Here is a 14708-nt window from a genome sequence, read left to right on the forward strand (position 1 = left end):
GCAGCTAATTCTTCCTTGGCAGAATGTTTGGATAAAGCGACAGGATTGCTTGGCTCAGTATGGCCAGTGCCAGTAATGACAACTTCATCATCATTGGTACCACCGGTTTGCACTGGAGCTGTTGGCTCGTCAGTAGGTTTTGCGGGAACGGTGGAGCTTTCAACCCGGAGGGAACCTGTGGGCTAATGGATAGGACCTGAGGTATCAGTAGGTCTTTCCTCAACAGTAAGGTCATCATCTGGCTGCGATGGATCATTGGGAATATCCTCAGGAATAGCCGCTTCAAGATTGGGTGTGGTGCTTGGTTCAAGAATGACATCTTCTTCGGCCGCTTTATCCAGGCGGGCCTTCTTGCTCGGCCTAGGTTTGGCCCTGAGAAGAATAACAAAATTAAATACAGCATATGTTCTAAGGCAATATACTGCAAACATCACAATAAATATAGCTTACCCAAGCACCGTTTTGAGCGGTGGGAGCTGAGTAGCCGATGACTCGCCAGAAGATGAGTGGGAAATAACCTGATAATCGGAGTCAGACGGATTAAGAGGTTTATGAAAGCAGCCCGCTTTAGGACAAGCACTGACAAGCGAATTAGAGACCTCGGAATGACGTTTCCGAACCGGACTGTTCAGTAAACCGGCGGAGGTAACTACCTGGCCGCTGTGCCGGGTGGTGCGGCGAGCTTCGTGTTATTGAGTCTTCATAAGAAGTTTAGGATCCAAATAAGCAAGATGATGAGAAAATTTAACTTCCTGGTTTGCCTGACGGATTTTTTGTGAAGGCAAAGTTTCTGAATCGGAAGAGAGAATAATTACCTCTGCAACATCCGCATGGCTGGCTTCGGCATCATCCTGACAAATATCATCATCAATAAGATGCATGAAAAATAAACCAAGTGAGTCAAGCTCTACCTCAAAGTCCGGATTATCCACCTCATCATCAGGGGCCGGATTAGAAGATGCAATGGTTCTTTTCCGGTGGGCAGTCTTCTTCACAACTTTAGTTTTTTGCCGCGTTGCTCTTTCCGCTTTATCTGTTTTCTCTGGTTTCTCCTGCGGCAGCTTTTTGCTCCAAAACGGATCATCGCCCTGGTTATGCAGACACTGATATTAAAAACAATGACCAGACATATCAATAACAGATTCAGCAAAGAGAAAAATCAAAGTCTTACAGCTGGCGGTTTGTTGGTGGCACAGAAGGGAAGCAGGCTGGTTCTAGCGCAGATGTGCTCCGGTTCATTCAGTATCTTACGCACAGTCTCTGTGATTTCTTCACCGGAGAGCTGGAGTCTTGAATGTCGCAGTGGGTCATCCACACTATCAGTATATTCGCACATCAAACCGGAGCGCTGACTAAGGGGCAGTATGCTCCATGATATCCAACAGCGAGCAAGGTCAACCCCTGTTAAACCGTTGGCCATAAAGGCTCTGAGCTTTGACAGCTGAGGAGCATATTTGCTTCTCTCTTGGGCAGTCAATCGTTGAGGAAAAGGATGGGTATTGCTGAGCCGCTCCGGACGAAAGCCAGGCAAGGGATTCTCACCAGCAGGGGAGGTATCTTTGCAGTAAAACCATGTCTGATTCCACTCCTTGGGGTGACTGTGCAGCTTGGCGTGAGGGTATGTGACCTCTTTCCTTTTTTGAATTGCCATGCCACCCAACTCCGTATTAGAGCGATCAGTAAACTCAGTACGGCGGTTTAGATGGAAAAGATCTCTGAATAATTCCACTGTGGGCTCCTCTTGAAAGAACACCTCACAGAGCACTTGGAAGTGGCACATATTTGTAACAGAGTTGGGGCCAGTGTCTTGCGGATGGAGTTGCAAATCAGCGGCCAAGGTTGATGCAGGGGTCGACGGTGGCGGCGGAGCTCCGAAGCTGGGCGACGCGAGGAAGATGAAGCAGAAGGGGTCGGAGGGAAAGAGAAAGGAAATGACCCTTCGGTCCTATTTATAAAGAAAAGGATATGTCAGGCGCGAGAATCAAGGAGCCGCCAGTTTGGAAACAAAGCTGCAACCTTAATTGTCACAGGCTTGTTAACAGGATAAGGTTCTTTATAACCAGTGACGTCACACCGGTCTACCGCAAGCAGAGAAGATGACATCATGGCGGTTCAACAAAATACAAGAAGATGTTGAAGATGAAGATTTTTGCTAAGGATTGACATGAACCTGTTCAAATCAATTTGGGGCCTAATGTTGGGGATATTACTACTGGGCGTAAACCGGCCAGGACAAGCCGGGTTAACTTCATCAGTAGTTGAGTGTGATAAAAGCCCATGAGGGCAGATGAGGGCTAAAGGCCCATAATCAGTTTAAGGCCTATAGCTATAAACCGGCGTCGGTATGTACTTGTGTTATAAGTTAGGAATAGTGGAGACCGAACCGGACGCATCTATGAGCCGGTATCGGGACTCTGTAAACCGACGGGCGTCACCCATGTATATAAGGGGACGAACCGGCGGCGGTTCAAGGACAGACAACAACTCGAGACATAGGCGAGGCTTATTTGCTCCCTAGTCATCGAAACACCCATCAATTCCATCACAACTAGACGTAGGCTTTTACCTTCATTGAAGGGGCCGAACTAGTATAAACTCTCTTGCGTCCTTGTGTCCACTTTAACCCCTTCAAGCTAACCTGTAGCGATGGCTCCACGACTAAGTCCTTTCTCTAGGACATCTGCCGTGACAAAACCACGACAGGGGAGAGCCCTGTCTCGTCCGTCGCCGCTCCCTCTCGAGTCGACACGCGCCCTGGCCAGCGGCGCCCGCGGTGCCATGTAGGCAGGCAGGCAGCTAAGGTGGCACAGTGGTGGGTCTCCACGAAGATCCGCATGCCGCCACGCAGGTGCCTGCCCAGCTGGTTGGGTCAGCAGCTGCATGCGAACGGCGGTGGAGGTTTGACTGGTGTGGGCCTGATGGTGGCCCTATAGGTGTTCTTGGCAAGGGTCTTGCCGTGGCGCCTGCTGTCATCTCCGGCAAGGCTCTTGCCGGGGGCCTTGTGGTCCTCCTTGGCCGGGATCCTGCCAAGGATCATCATCTTCTAAAGGGTGTATCTGATCTTGAATGTCTTCATAAAGATCCGCATGCCACCACGGGGATGTCTCCCGAATCCTTGCCCCTTGGGGGGCAGTGGACTCAAGGGTGACTCACTCCGTAGGTGTGGGGCGAGCTGCCACGGCAAGGGTCTTGCCAGGTTTGCTAAAACCGCCTCCCGGCAAGGATCTTGCCGGGGGGTCCGCTTCGTCCCCTTTGCTCTTTGTGGTCTTGGTCTTGGCGTCGTTCTGCTACTCCTGAGCTTCGGCCTTACCTTGGCTCACCTCCCTTGCCTTGCTCAGTGTGGTGGTGCCCGTGGCTCGGACTGCCCGTGCACAGTTATAGGGGTACAAAAAGTGTACCCCTCTTTTCGTACACCGACAGGAGCCCCCGGGCCTGGGCCACACGAAAGCGCAATTGCTTCGTTGGGCTTGGCCCAAAAACGGTGCGCGGGCAGGCGGGGCGGTTTTTACCGCGGTAAGTCTCTTCGCGCGCTGCACTTCCCATGCTTCCCGCGCGTGGCGCGGCGTGGGGAGGCATGTGTGACGTGGGCGGCATGCATGGGGTTGCTTCCCGCGGACATGCGTCACATCACAGTTAATGTGAAAGGAGGCGGCCCGTTGTTTTCCCTTATAAGAAAGGAATAACCGTGGGCGCGCTGTTCACTTTCTCCTCTTTCCTCGTGCTTTTTCCAATCTCAGAGCTGCTGTTTCCTCTCTTCCTTCCTTCCTAAGCTTCCGCCGTCGCCCGCCGTCGTTGCTTCGCCATACCCCTTCCTCAGCCCTCTGAACTTCTTGGTCGCCATGGCTCCCAAATTCGCCAAGGGCAAGGGGGTGGCTAAGGGCGCCGGGACGGTGGAGCCGCCGGAGAGTGTGCTGTCGGGGGACCGGACGAAGTCCGCCTTCTTCTTCCCCTCGACAGTTGATGTTCAAGAGCTCCGAGCCTCCTTCAAGCCCCTATGGGGAGTGAAGATGGGGGGAGAGGATTCGGGACACCCAGCGACGCGCGTCATTCCTGCCGCTTGCGCTGATCCTGCCCCTAATCGGTACCCCTTCTTCGTTGATTACTTTTCTTGCGGGTTATGCCCCCTTTCTCCGATTTCTTCTACGACGTTATGCGCACCTTCGGCTTTCGCCTCTTGGATTTTACTCCGAATGCGGCGGCGTGCATGGCTTTCTTCGCGCATCTTTGCGAAGGCTTTGCCGGGGTGCAGCCCAACACGGCGCTCTTCCGCCATTATTTCTTCCCTCGAATCCAGCCGGGAGGAGCCGTCTCCGGTTGCGTCACCTGGATCCCAAGATCCAAGGGGGCGTACCCGGACGGTGCCGTGAAGGAGAGGTGGGAGGAATGGCATGGCCGGTGGTGCTGGATTGAAGATGAAAACCCGCCGGAATTCCGCAATGTCCGCCGAGTGCCGCCGGTCCGTGGCAGCGATTGGAGCGATGTCGACGCCGCCGATTGGAGGCTCACCGTCGCTACCACCAGGATTCTCCGTCTCGCCCAGGACGGACTCACCCTTGAGATGATCGGGGCGGACTTCATTCACCGCCGGATCGCCCTGTTGCATAGCAAGGGGAGGCCAGCTTGGCTCTTTACGAACCCGGCTGACATTATGCGACTCCGCCCCGGCCACGATCACAACTTCACAGTGCTGGCGCATGCCCACTTCTGCCAGCGGCTTTTCCAGCTTGATGTGGGTTGCGATGGCGAGGTCAAGCGGACCGGCAAGGCCGCGATGGCTGCCGCAAAGGTTGGCAAGGCCCTCAAGGGGCCATTTTTCAAGCTACCAGCGTGGGTGGTCCCGTTGTGCAACAATTCGCGTCGGTCCGAGATCATCGCCATGATGCCGGACTGCAATGCGCACGGCCCTATCCTGAGCTGGGAGGAGCCGAAGGATGAGGATGTGCAGCAATTCTTCGACACCCTGATCGAGGTGTACGTCAATGCCGATGCCGAGCGGTGGCTTATCATGGACACCACCCAGGCAGAGCTGGACTACATCGCCACTAGGGCGAGGGAGGCACAGCTTGCCATGGAGGCCGGCAGCGCCGGGGGCGTGGAGGACAAGGCCGCAATGGCGGCGGAGGAAGAGGAGCTTACCCGATGGGCGGTGGCCTCCGGGGAGGTCAGCAGCACCGACACTGGATCTCCGCTCGTCGAAGACGCGGCGGACGAGTCGTCGGGGGAGCAGGAGGATGTGGCAGCGGGCTCGACGCCAACCAGGGGAAGAGGGCGAGTCCCGCGGCGGGCTGGCTCCGGTGAGCCGGTCCGGCCCGGCAGGGCTGCGCAGCCTCAATTGACCCTGGATGCGTTTGGGCGCCACACGAGGGCCACGGCAGCCAAGAGGCTGACGAAGGCCGCAGAGAAGAAGAAGACAACAGCCCCTTCCTCATCCGGGCGCGCACAAACCCCGCCGCCTCCTTCGCCTCCTCCGGCAGGCGTCGACTCGGATGATGATGTGGAGCTCCCTTTTGATCTCGGGCCTCTCAGCCCGGAGAGGAAAAGGAAACTGGTGGAAGAGGAGGAGACGGATGACGAGTAAGTTCTCCGTTCCTTACTGTCATTTCCATTTCCTCGAATTGGGTCGCTTGTCTTGATCCATTTTTGCTTCCGTAGGGAGGCAGAGACGTTGGCCCAGAGGGTGAAGAGGGCGAGGACCTCGGTGAGCACCCAGCCCCCGGCTTGAGCTTCAAAGACACCACTGGTGGTGCTAAGCAGCCCGGACAGCAGCCCCCGGCGTAGCCCCCAGCATAAGTGCGCCACCCTCTTCTTACTCGAAATGTGGTAGGCGCTCGATGCTATGATGCTGACCTTGCCGGGTTTGCAGGAGGGGAGCGGCAGTAGGAGGAGCCACAGAGGGCTACTCCTAACACACCACTCCCATCGACTAGCCGCCGCGGGGGGCGTCCCTGGCAAGGGCATCATGCACGGAGACCACACCCATGGAGGAAGAGGGGAACTTGGGCGCTGGTGGCTCTGCCACGGCGCCAAATGCTGGCGGAGAGGGGACTTCTGCTTCATAGCCTGGCACTAGTGAGTCGCCTGTCCTTCGTCTCTGTTTTTTCCTAATTTTTTTCTTGGCTTCATTGCTCCCGTTGCTGCCCAGGCCCTCCTTCAACAGGTATGGAGGACGTGGATACCGTTGCTGGGAACATTGCTGAGGAGGCCGCCAAGGACGCTGCCGAGGTCGCCGCTGATGAGGCCGCCAAGGATGCTGCCGAGGACACCACGGCGGGGGCCGCCAAGGTGACCGGGGAGGCTTCTGCCGAGGGCGCCAACGGTGGGCTTGCCGGGGAAGCCGGCAAGGCCATCGCCGAGGAAGAGGCGGTTGATGATCAGCCTCGCTCCTCTTCAACCTCGGGCCCCGGCAGGTATCTGAAGGTCGGCGACGATCTTTTCGTCCACCTCCCAGGGGCGTCAAGTTCCCGGGCGCCCGCCGAAGGGGAAGTCTTTGACAGCGAGGTGCTTGCCGCCACCGGGCTTGAGGTTGTCAGCGAGTCGGGCATTGGCGGTGATAGTTCTCCGGAAGAGCAGCTTTTCTGCGCTATGGGGGCCAACTTCCGAAAACTCCAAGCGCTCTACCGTGTCCGTCTGGACAAGGTTAAGTCCAGGATGGCAACGGTGGACCAGGCGGAGGTGGATTTCCAGGCGCGCGTTGCTGAGACGCAGACCTGGTTCCACCAGACTCGCGAGGAGCAGAGGGCCCTTCAGGAGGAATTGGCCAAGCGCAATGTCGAGCTCACCATGAAGATGGCTGACATCGAGAAGGCCCAGGAACAGGCGGCGAACTTGGCTGCCGCGGCCGAGGCCGTCCGGAACCAGCATCAAGCCGCACTGGATTCCCAGGAAGAGGACCTCACCGCGCGTGAGGTGAAGCTTGCCGCAGCGCTCCGTGGCAAGGATGAGGAGCTCGAGGCCCTTGTCGCGCGGCGGACTTGTGAGCTGGAGCAGAGGCACAAGGAGGCACTCGATGCCCAGCCTTTGGCCCATGCCGGCAAGGTAAGGGAGTTGGAGGTGGCGCAGGACGAGCTGAAGGAGCAGGCCCTCAAGCTGTCCAACAAGAAGAGCACGCTCAATAGCGCCTTGGTGGAGGCGCAAGGAGCGGTCATCAGCAGGGCTGGGGAGCGCTCCGAAGTGCAAAACTCCGTCAGAGACCTCAAGCTGAAGCTGGAGGATCTCGAGAAGATGCTGTCGGAGAGCAGGGCTCGGGAGGAGACCTTTACCAGGAGCCTGGAGGAGGAGAAGCAGCTGCGGGCGAACGAGGCCGCCTCCCACCAGGATTATGTGGCGGGCGAGAACAGATGGATCAGCCGTCTGGAGGAGGTCGCCGGTAGGGTCACCTCGCAGTTGGCCACCATGGGGATGCCAAACGTGAGGTACGCCCCTGAGCGTAGCGGGACCGTCAACACCAAGTTGCCCCTGTTCTTCGAGGGCGTCCTCGGAGCCTTGGCTTATCTTCACTCCAACAGGATGGCCACGCTGGCCGAGGAGGCCCGGCGACTTTGCCGGAGGGTCGTGGCCAAGGTCCTCACCAAGATGGCGTACTGGAATCCCGATCTTGACTTCGCGGCCGCGATGAAGAGCTTGCCGGATGGTCCTGACCTCAAGGTGCTCAAGGAGCGCATCAAGCCCATCACCGACTGCATCGACGAAATCAAGAGGGTGGAAGGCCAGCACCGGGATTAGGCATCCCGTTCTTCTTCACCGCTGCGGGTTTCTGACCAAGACAAATTTTATCTTTAGTTAGAACCGCAGCTATGGTGTGATGTAATATAACTTTGAAGTACTCTTAATTTTCATGCATTTTATTTCCCCGTTCAATTCCTCTTTGTATGCGTGCCCTATGTCAATCGGGAAGGCTTGCCGGCGTGGAAGCCCCTAGCGGCGTTTTGGGGACGGATCCCCATGGCCAGCCGGGTACGCGTGCTGCCAGACGAGCCACATTTCCGTTCTGAACGCGGCCGCTCGAACTGTCGAGCTTGACTCGAGTCAGAATCAGGGGCGTTGCTGATCGCGGAAGGCTACTCTGCCATTCTCGACGCAGCCGCTTGAGCTGTTGAGCGGACTCGAAACAGGGCAAGGGCGTTGCCGATCGTGGTAGAGCCCCCTGGCGTGCAGGTTTCTCATACAAAGCAAATATCTCCGGGGGGGATATCCTCAAATAAGAAGGGTAGCATAAATAAGGGTTCAGCGTAACTTAGCTTTTGTTTGCGATCGCTCGAGTGTCGATCTTCTGGCCTTCTTTCTTCTTCAAGGGTCACGAAGATGAAGGAGTGTCGGGCTAACTACTAGAGCCGATTCTCACAACTGCGCCCCCTACCTGGCACGCCAAGGATGTCGGTGGGAACGACACCTATGGGATCACAAGAATCCCTACTACGGTTACGGGGCGCGGGGTCGTGAGAAGAGCGGATCAAACAGATAGCACACGGTTCATTTCTCCAGGTTCGGGCCGCGAGGATGCGTAAAACCCTACTCCTGCTTTGGTTGATTGTATATCTGTGTTCTTGAGCTAGCTATGGGGCGTGAGGAGCTCCAAAAAGCCGAATCCTCCTCCTGGTCGCCTCGGGCCTCCTTTTATAGGAAAGAGGTTGCCACAGTGGCACACAGAAGGTGGAAAGGGTATAGTGATGTGAGGTTATCCCTTGCATTACACAACAAGGCGCATTTAATGCATCTTGCCCAGGTGTCCTTGCTTTATCGGGGACGGGGGAGAGCCCTGTCTCGTCCGTCGCCGCTCCCTCACGAGTTGACACGCGCCCTGGCCAGCGGCGCCTGCGGTGCCATGTAGGCAGGCAGGCAGCTGAGATGGCGCAGTGGTGGGTCTCCACGAAGATCCGCATGCCGCCACGCAGGTGCCTGCCCAGCTGGTTGGGTCGGCAGCTGCATGCGAACGGCGGTGGAGGTTTGACTGGCGTGGGCCTGATGGTGGCCGTATGGGTGTTCTTGGCAAGGGCCTTGCCGGGGCCCTGGCAAGGGCCTTGCCGTGGCACCTGCTGTCATCCCCGGCAAGGCTCTTGCCGGGGGCCTTGTGGTCCTCCTTGGCCGGGATCCCACCAAGGATCATCATCTTCTAAAGGGTGTATCTGATCTTGAATGTCTTCACAAAGATCCGCATGCCACCACGGGGATGTCTCTCGAATCCTTGCCCCATGGGGGCAGTGGACTCAAGGGTGACTCACTCCGTAGGTGTGGGGCGAGCTGCCACGGCAAGGGTCTTGCCGGGTTTGCTAAAACCGCCTCCCGGCAAGGATCTTGCCGGGGGGGTCCGCTTCGTCCCCTTTGCTCTTTGTGGTCTTGGTCTTAGCATCGTTCTGCTTCTCCTGAGCTTTGGCCTTACCTTGGCTCACCTCCCTTGCCTTGCTCAGTGTGGTGGGTGCCCGTGGCTCAGACTGCCCGTGCACAGTTATAGGGGTACAAAAAGTGTACCCCTCTTTTTGTACACCGACATGCTCCAGCTCATCCAAGATCAGACTGATATGCATAAGTTATCCCCCCCCCTTGGGAAGGAGCCTTTGTGGTCAGCAAAAATCTGCACAACGGATCCTACTACCTCATTGATGTTCGAGAGCATGTAGACTCACGTCAATCGGAGGAGGAGACAAAGCGGCCATGGAACATTGCTCTTCTTCGGCCTTATTATACTTGAAGCCATAGGCTTTTTCACCTGTACATATTTATGACAGTGTATATACCATATAATAAATCGGAGCCTCCGTTATAAGCGGGGTATCTGTTCTTTCTTATATCATATGCGTGCTTTTACAAGTTAACGGGCAAAGCGGAGTCTTTGTTAAACCGGATTTAGCAACTGCATAAAGATAAAGAAAATCACTAGGGGGCTTGGTCATGTTTGAACCACAGCTACACCTCTTGATAGGCATTTCATCCACACAAGGAAAAAATTTGTGGAGCCAAAGAGAGTATTGTACACTGTACAAAGTCAAACATAGGCACACGCTGAGCATCGCTCACAAAGTTACTTGGGGGCTCTTTTTTGCAAATCACCAAAGAGTTTGAAAGGACCCTCGTAATTGGCTATCAAGCCACGGCTTGGAAGCCTGGTGTATTCACCTAAAACCCCGGGTTAGCCTGCCTTCATCAAGTAAGCCACTCCTATCCAGGTAATCCTGGCATGACCCATCGAACGTTTGACAAGTCAATCTTTTACAGACCCTGAACTTGTCATAGTTAAAATGGTGATTGGTTAATTGGAGGCCCATCTTAAAAGGCTTTGTTAAATGGTTTAACTCAGAGGCCTGGCAGCCCATGAAAAGCCTCGATTTGGAGCCTGGCAGCTCATAAAAAGCCTCGCATATTTTCCTATTTGAATTTTGTTTGTTGATAATCATAAGTATTTTTTGATAAACTAGCATCCTTGATCCGGCTTGGTTTCCAACCACCAGCTGTTGGCTCATGATCAGTTATAAACCGGTGGTCACTGACCCGGTATGGTTTGGCTAAATCACCAGTGTTATGAAGAAAATCTGGTAGGTATACCGGTCCGGTTTAATAGATAGACCAGCATTATGAATATGAGATTATCAAACATATCAGGTTGGTGTTAAACACCTTTACTATATACACATTTGCTCACTCAATGAGGTATGTTATGTACATTATTTTTTGTACAAACACTTGATTATTCAGCTCAAGTACTATATACTTTTTGGATATTATGACATGTTTTGCAGTAAACCGCTAGACACTTTTAAGTTTTTGGTACCCAGGAAGGCAAGTCATCATAGACTATGCATAAAATATATCCTGAAGGGCGGCACAGATTGTCACAAAAGGCTATGAAGCATGCTCGATGGCATGGCAGATAAACAAATTTTCAGCTATCCTATTACATGAAGCTTTAAAGCGGCTCAACAGTGCCATTGTTTTTCACAATAGCCATATAAACCGGCGACCGGATCAGGACTCTTCATTACGACGGTTTGATGGTTGCGGATCAGTTGGTGTACGCACTTCTTCATCCCTCCCCAGCCGCTAGAAATCAGCCATTGACCAATCGATTCCGGTTAAGGCTTGGAATACTGCTTCTTCATGGATAAGATCAGAAGGGTTAATATCAAGGGAATAAGTGTGCTTACGAATCGGAGGCACAAGTTCTTCGACTTCATGGATCTCGGTCGGTTGTCTTTTCCCTTCTGCATCATAAAATGGTTGAAAATGGGAAAAATCGGTGTCTTCAGCTAATTTGCTGGCCGCTGGCCGCATCTGTTTGGTCAACCGCTGAAGATCATCATTGTCAAAGTTTGAACCGTCTTCTTTAATGCCTGGGTACCCTTCAATGATATCCTCCGCTTCAAGATCTGGAATCCAGGCCTGGGCTCGAATAAGGGCAGTTAATGCTCCGGCTCTTGCAGTGGCTCTTTTCAACTCGGCAATACGTGCCGGTAACATGCCCAGCTTCTCAAGAGTTTCCTTAATCAACATTGGCGCCGGTTTGTTATACGCTGCTGTACTAATGGCTCGCTGAGATCCAGAGTATAGCTACTCAACCAATGTGTATGCCGCTTTGAGCTTCATCTGCATATCTGCACCAAGATGAGTGATCCGAGTTCCTGCCAAAGATTTTTTTTCAACATGGTGGTCAGTTTTAAGATTCATTGACTGATGCAACATACATAAGCAGATACTTAGCAAAGATAGCAGAGGTCATAGCGTTGATTTTGCGCTTCAAACCGGCTAGTTCTTCAGCCACCGGTTTCAGGGCTTCCTCGGCATCTATGGCTCTTTTGGTCAAACCGGCTTTTTCGGTTTCCCATGCAGCACGATCTTGATTGAAGGATTCTTTCAATTTTTCCATTCCGGCCAGGGCCTGGGTCAGCTCCTCTTTGGCTTTTGCAGCTTCAACCTGTTGCGACTTCACATTTTCTTGCAAGTCTGAGTTTTTGGCATCTTTGCTTCTCAGTTCAGCCTGCAACATTGAAGGTATCTTCAACAAAACAACTTATATATGCACTAAGTATAAAGCATATAACAAGTTATCCACTTCACACTTGGGGGCTAATGCTTATTTGCTCTCAAATACTACCTTCTATGCAAGTCTCCAGAATAGTGCAAGCATTATCCTTGACACTTGGGGGCTAACGTACGTTTGTTCTAAACTGGCGGTGTGGAATAAAAACCGGATTAACTTGACAAGTTAAACCAGCCTTTGGGGGCTATGCTACAGAATGTTATCTAATTTTTCAAACATGAGTTTTATCTATGATTGAAGACACGCCTTGGCAAGGATTAATGATGGGATGCTTAAAGTGTTACAAAGACCCGGTTTATGATTGACAATCGTAAAACGGCTCTTGGGGGCTACTTGGAATAGTATTTCAGCTATAAATCAATGTGCAAGGGAGAAGGATTTACCTCATATCGTCTTTCATCAAATTCACCAAACCGGCTTCATAATCCCGGTTTGAGTGCAGACGGTTCAAGAAGCCGGAATGAAGCTCATCAGCGTTAAGATGAGCATAGTTTGATAAGTCGCTGCTCCATTTACCTTTATCCCTGGCAATTTGCTCTTCTTTGGCACTATGCTGAGCCAAAATGACGGGATGACCAGGAGAACTGTGGCCTGCTCTAGTAATAATAACGTCATCGCCTTGGCCTTCAGGATTTTGGGCGAATGATGATGGAATTTCAGTGTCTTTCATTGGATTAGCCCGGTTTGGTTATGCCGGTTCAGCATCAGAGGCGGTAGGCTCAACATCTATGGGTTCGTCAGCATGTTGGCCGTCTAGGGGCGGATCATCAAAAGTTGTTTCAGGATGGAGGCCCTCCGGTTCACCTGTTTACTCTGGCTCAACTCTTGGTTCTTCTTCTTTAGCAACAGGGTCTTCTGGCAGATTGGTGACCCGAGCTTTCTTGCTGGGTCTGGCTTTGGCCCTGCAAATAGAATAAAAAGGGTTAACATCCTGTTCAAAAGATGTAGGGCGCATTGAAAGGAAAGGTTTTTCGTAACTCACCCAGCCACAGTTTTCAAAGGGGGAGTTGAGTTGCTGTCGATTCACCAGAAGAGGAAGGAGGTGTCACCTAATAATTTGAATCGGACGGATTAAGAGGTTGTCTGAAATAACCTACCTTGGGGTAAGAATGGTCAGAAGTAGGAGAGACCTCAGACCGACGCTTCCGAATCGGAGTATCAGGTAAACCGGTAGAGGTGACCTGTTGGCCACTGTGCCGAGTTGTCTGGCGAGCCTCATGCTGTTGAGTCTTCAAAATAAATGTTGGATCCAAGTGAGCGAGAGGATGAGAAAAGCTTACTTTCCGGATTGTTTGGCGAGTTTTTTGTGTTGGCATAGATTCTGAACCGGAGGAAAGGGTAATTACCTCTACGTCCTCAGCCTGACTAGCTTCGGCCTCCTGAGGAAGATCATTGTTAACAAGATGCATAAAAAGAGAGCCAAGTGAGTCAAGTTCTACCTCAGCTTCTGGGTCATCAGTATCATCATCAAGTTCCATAGAAATTCGATCAACCGTTTTCCGCTTTGATGTCCATTTTACGGCTTTGGTCTTTAGGCGGGTTGGTTTGGCCACTTGATCTCCAGTTGGTTTTGCCGCTTTCTCTATGGATTTTCGTTTCCAGAAAGGGTCATCACCCTATACATATAAAGAAGAAGGGTTACAGCTTGTATAAGGGCCAGTTCTTTTGGGCGATTCTACCAGAATCGCCTCCCTTCCTAGCTTTTCCCAGAATCACCACTCCATATGTTTTTTACAATCCTAGCTAATTAGACCTTAACTAGATATGGTTGTAAAAAAATGGAGTAATGATTCTGTGAGAAGCTGGGGAGGAGGACGATTCTGGAAGAATCACCGAAAAGAACTGGCCCTAAGTCAAAGATATTAGAGATTAAGAGGAAGTGTAATGCTTACAGCAGGCGGTTTGTTCTTGGTGTAGAAGGGATTCAGACCGGTTTGACTACAGACCAGTTCCGATTCATTCAGAATTTTCTTTACCCCTTCAGTAACTTCTTCCTCAGATAATTGGATGTTGCAGTGGCGTTGAGGACCGTCAACCTCACCGGTATATTCGCACATTAAACCGGGACGCCGGCTTAGCGGCAAGATACTCCAGGATATCCAACAGCATACAAAATCCACACATGTTAAACCGTTTGCCATAAAGGCCTGGAGCTTGGAGATTTGAGGAGCGTATTTTGCCCTTTCTGAGGAGCTCAGGCGTTGTGGCATTGGGTGAGTATTGGATAATCTATGATCTCAGAAGCCGGGGAGGGGATTCTCATATTCAGGCGAAATGTCTTTGCAATAGAACCATGTTTGGTTCCATTCCTTTGGATGGCTATGGTGTTTGGCATGAAGAAATTCCACTTCTTTCCGCTTTTGAATCGAGACACCACCAACCTCTATATTCGGGCCATTCACAAACTCTGTGCACCGGTTTAAGTGAAAGAAATCCCGGAACAATTTTGCAGTTGGTTCTTCCTGTAAATAGGCTTCACAGAAGACTTGGAAATTGCATAAGTTGGAGACTGAATTGGGACCAATATCTTGTGGATGCAGTTGGAAGCTGGCAAGCACATCTCGATAAAATTTTGACCCTGGCGGTTTGAAACCACGGCCTATATGGTCAACAAAGATTACCACTTTGCCTTGTCTTGGGGTTGGAGGATTCTCAGTTCCTGGGGCTCGCCATTTGATCT

The sequence above is a fragment of the Triticum dicoccoides genome, chromosome 5A (assembly GCF_002162155.2).
Source record: "Triticum dicoccoides isolate Atlit2015 ecotype Zavitan chromosome 5A, WEW_v2.0, whole genome shotgun sequence".
Lineage (NCBI taxonomy): Eukaryota > Viridiplantae > Streptophyta > Magnoliopsida > Poales > Poaceae > Triticum > Triticum dicoccoides.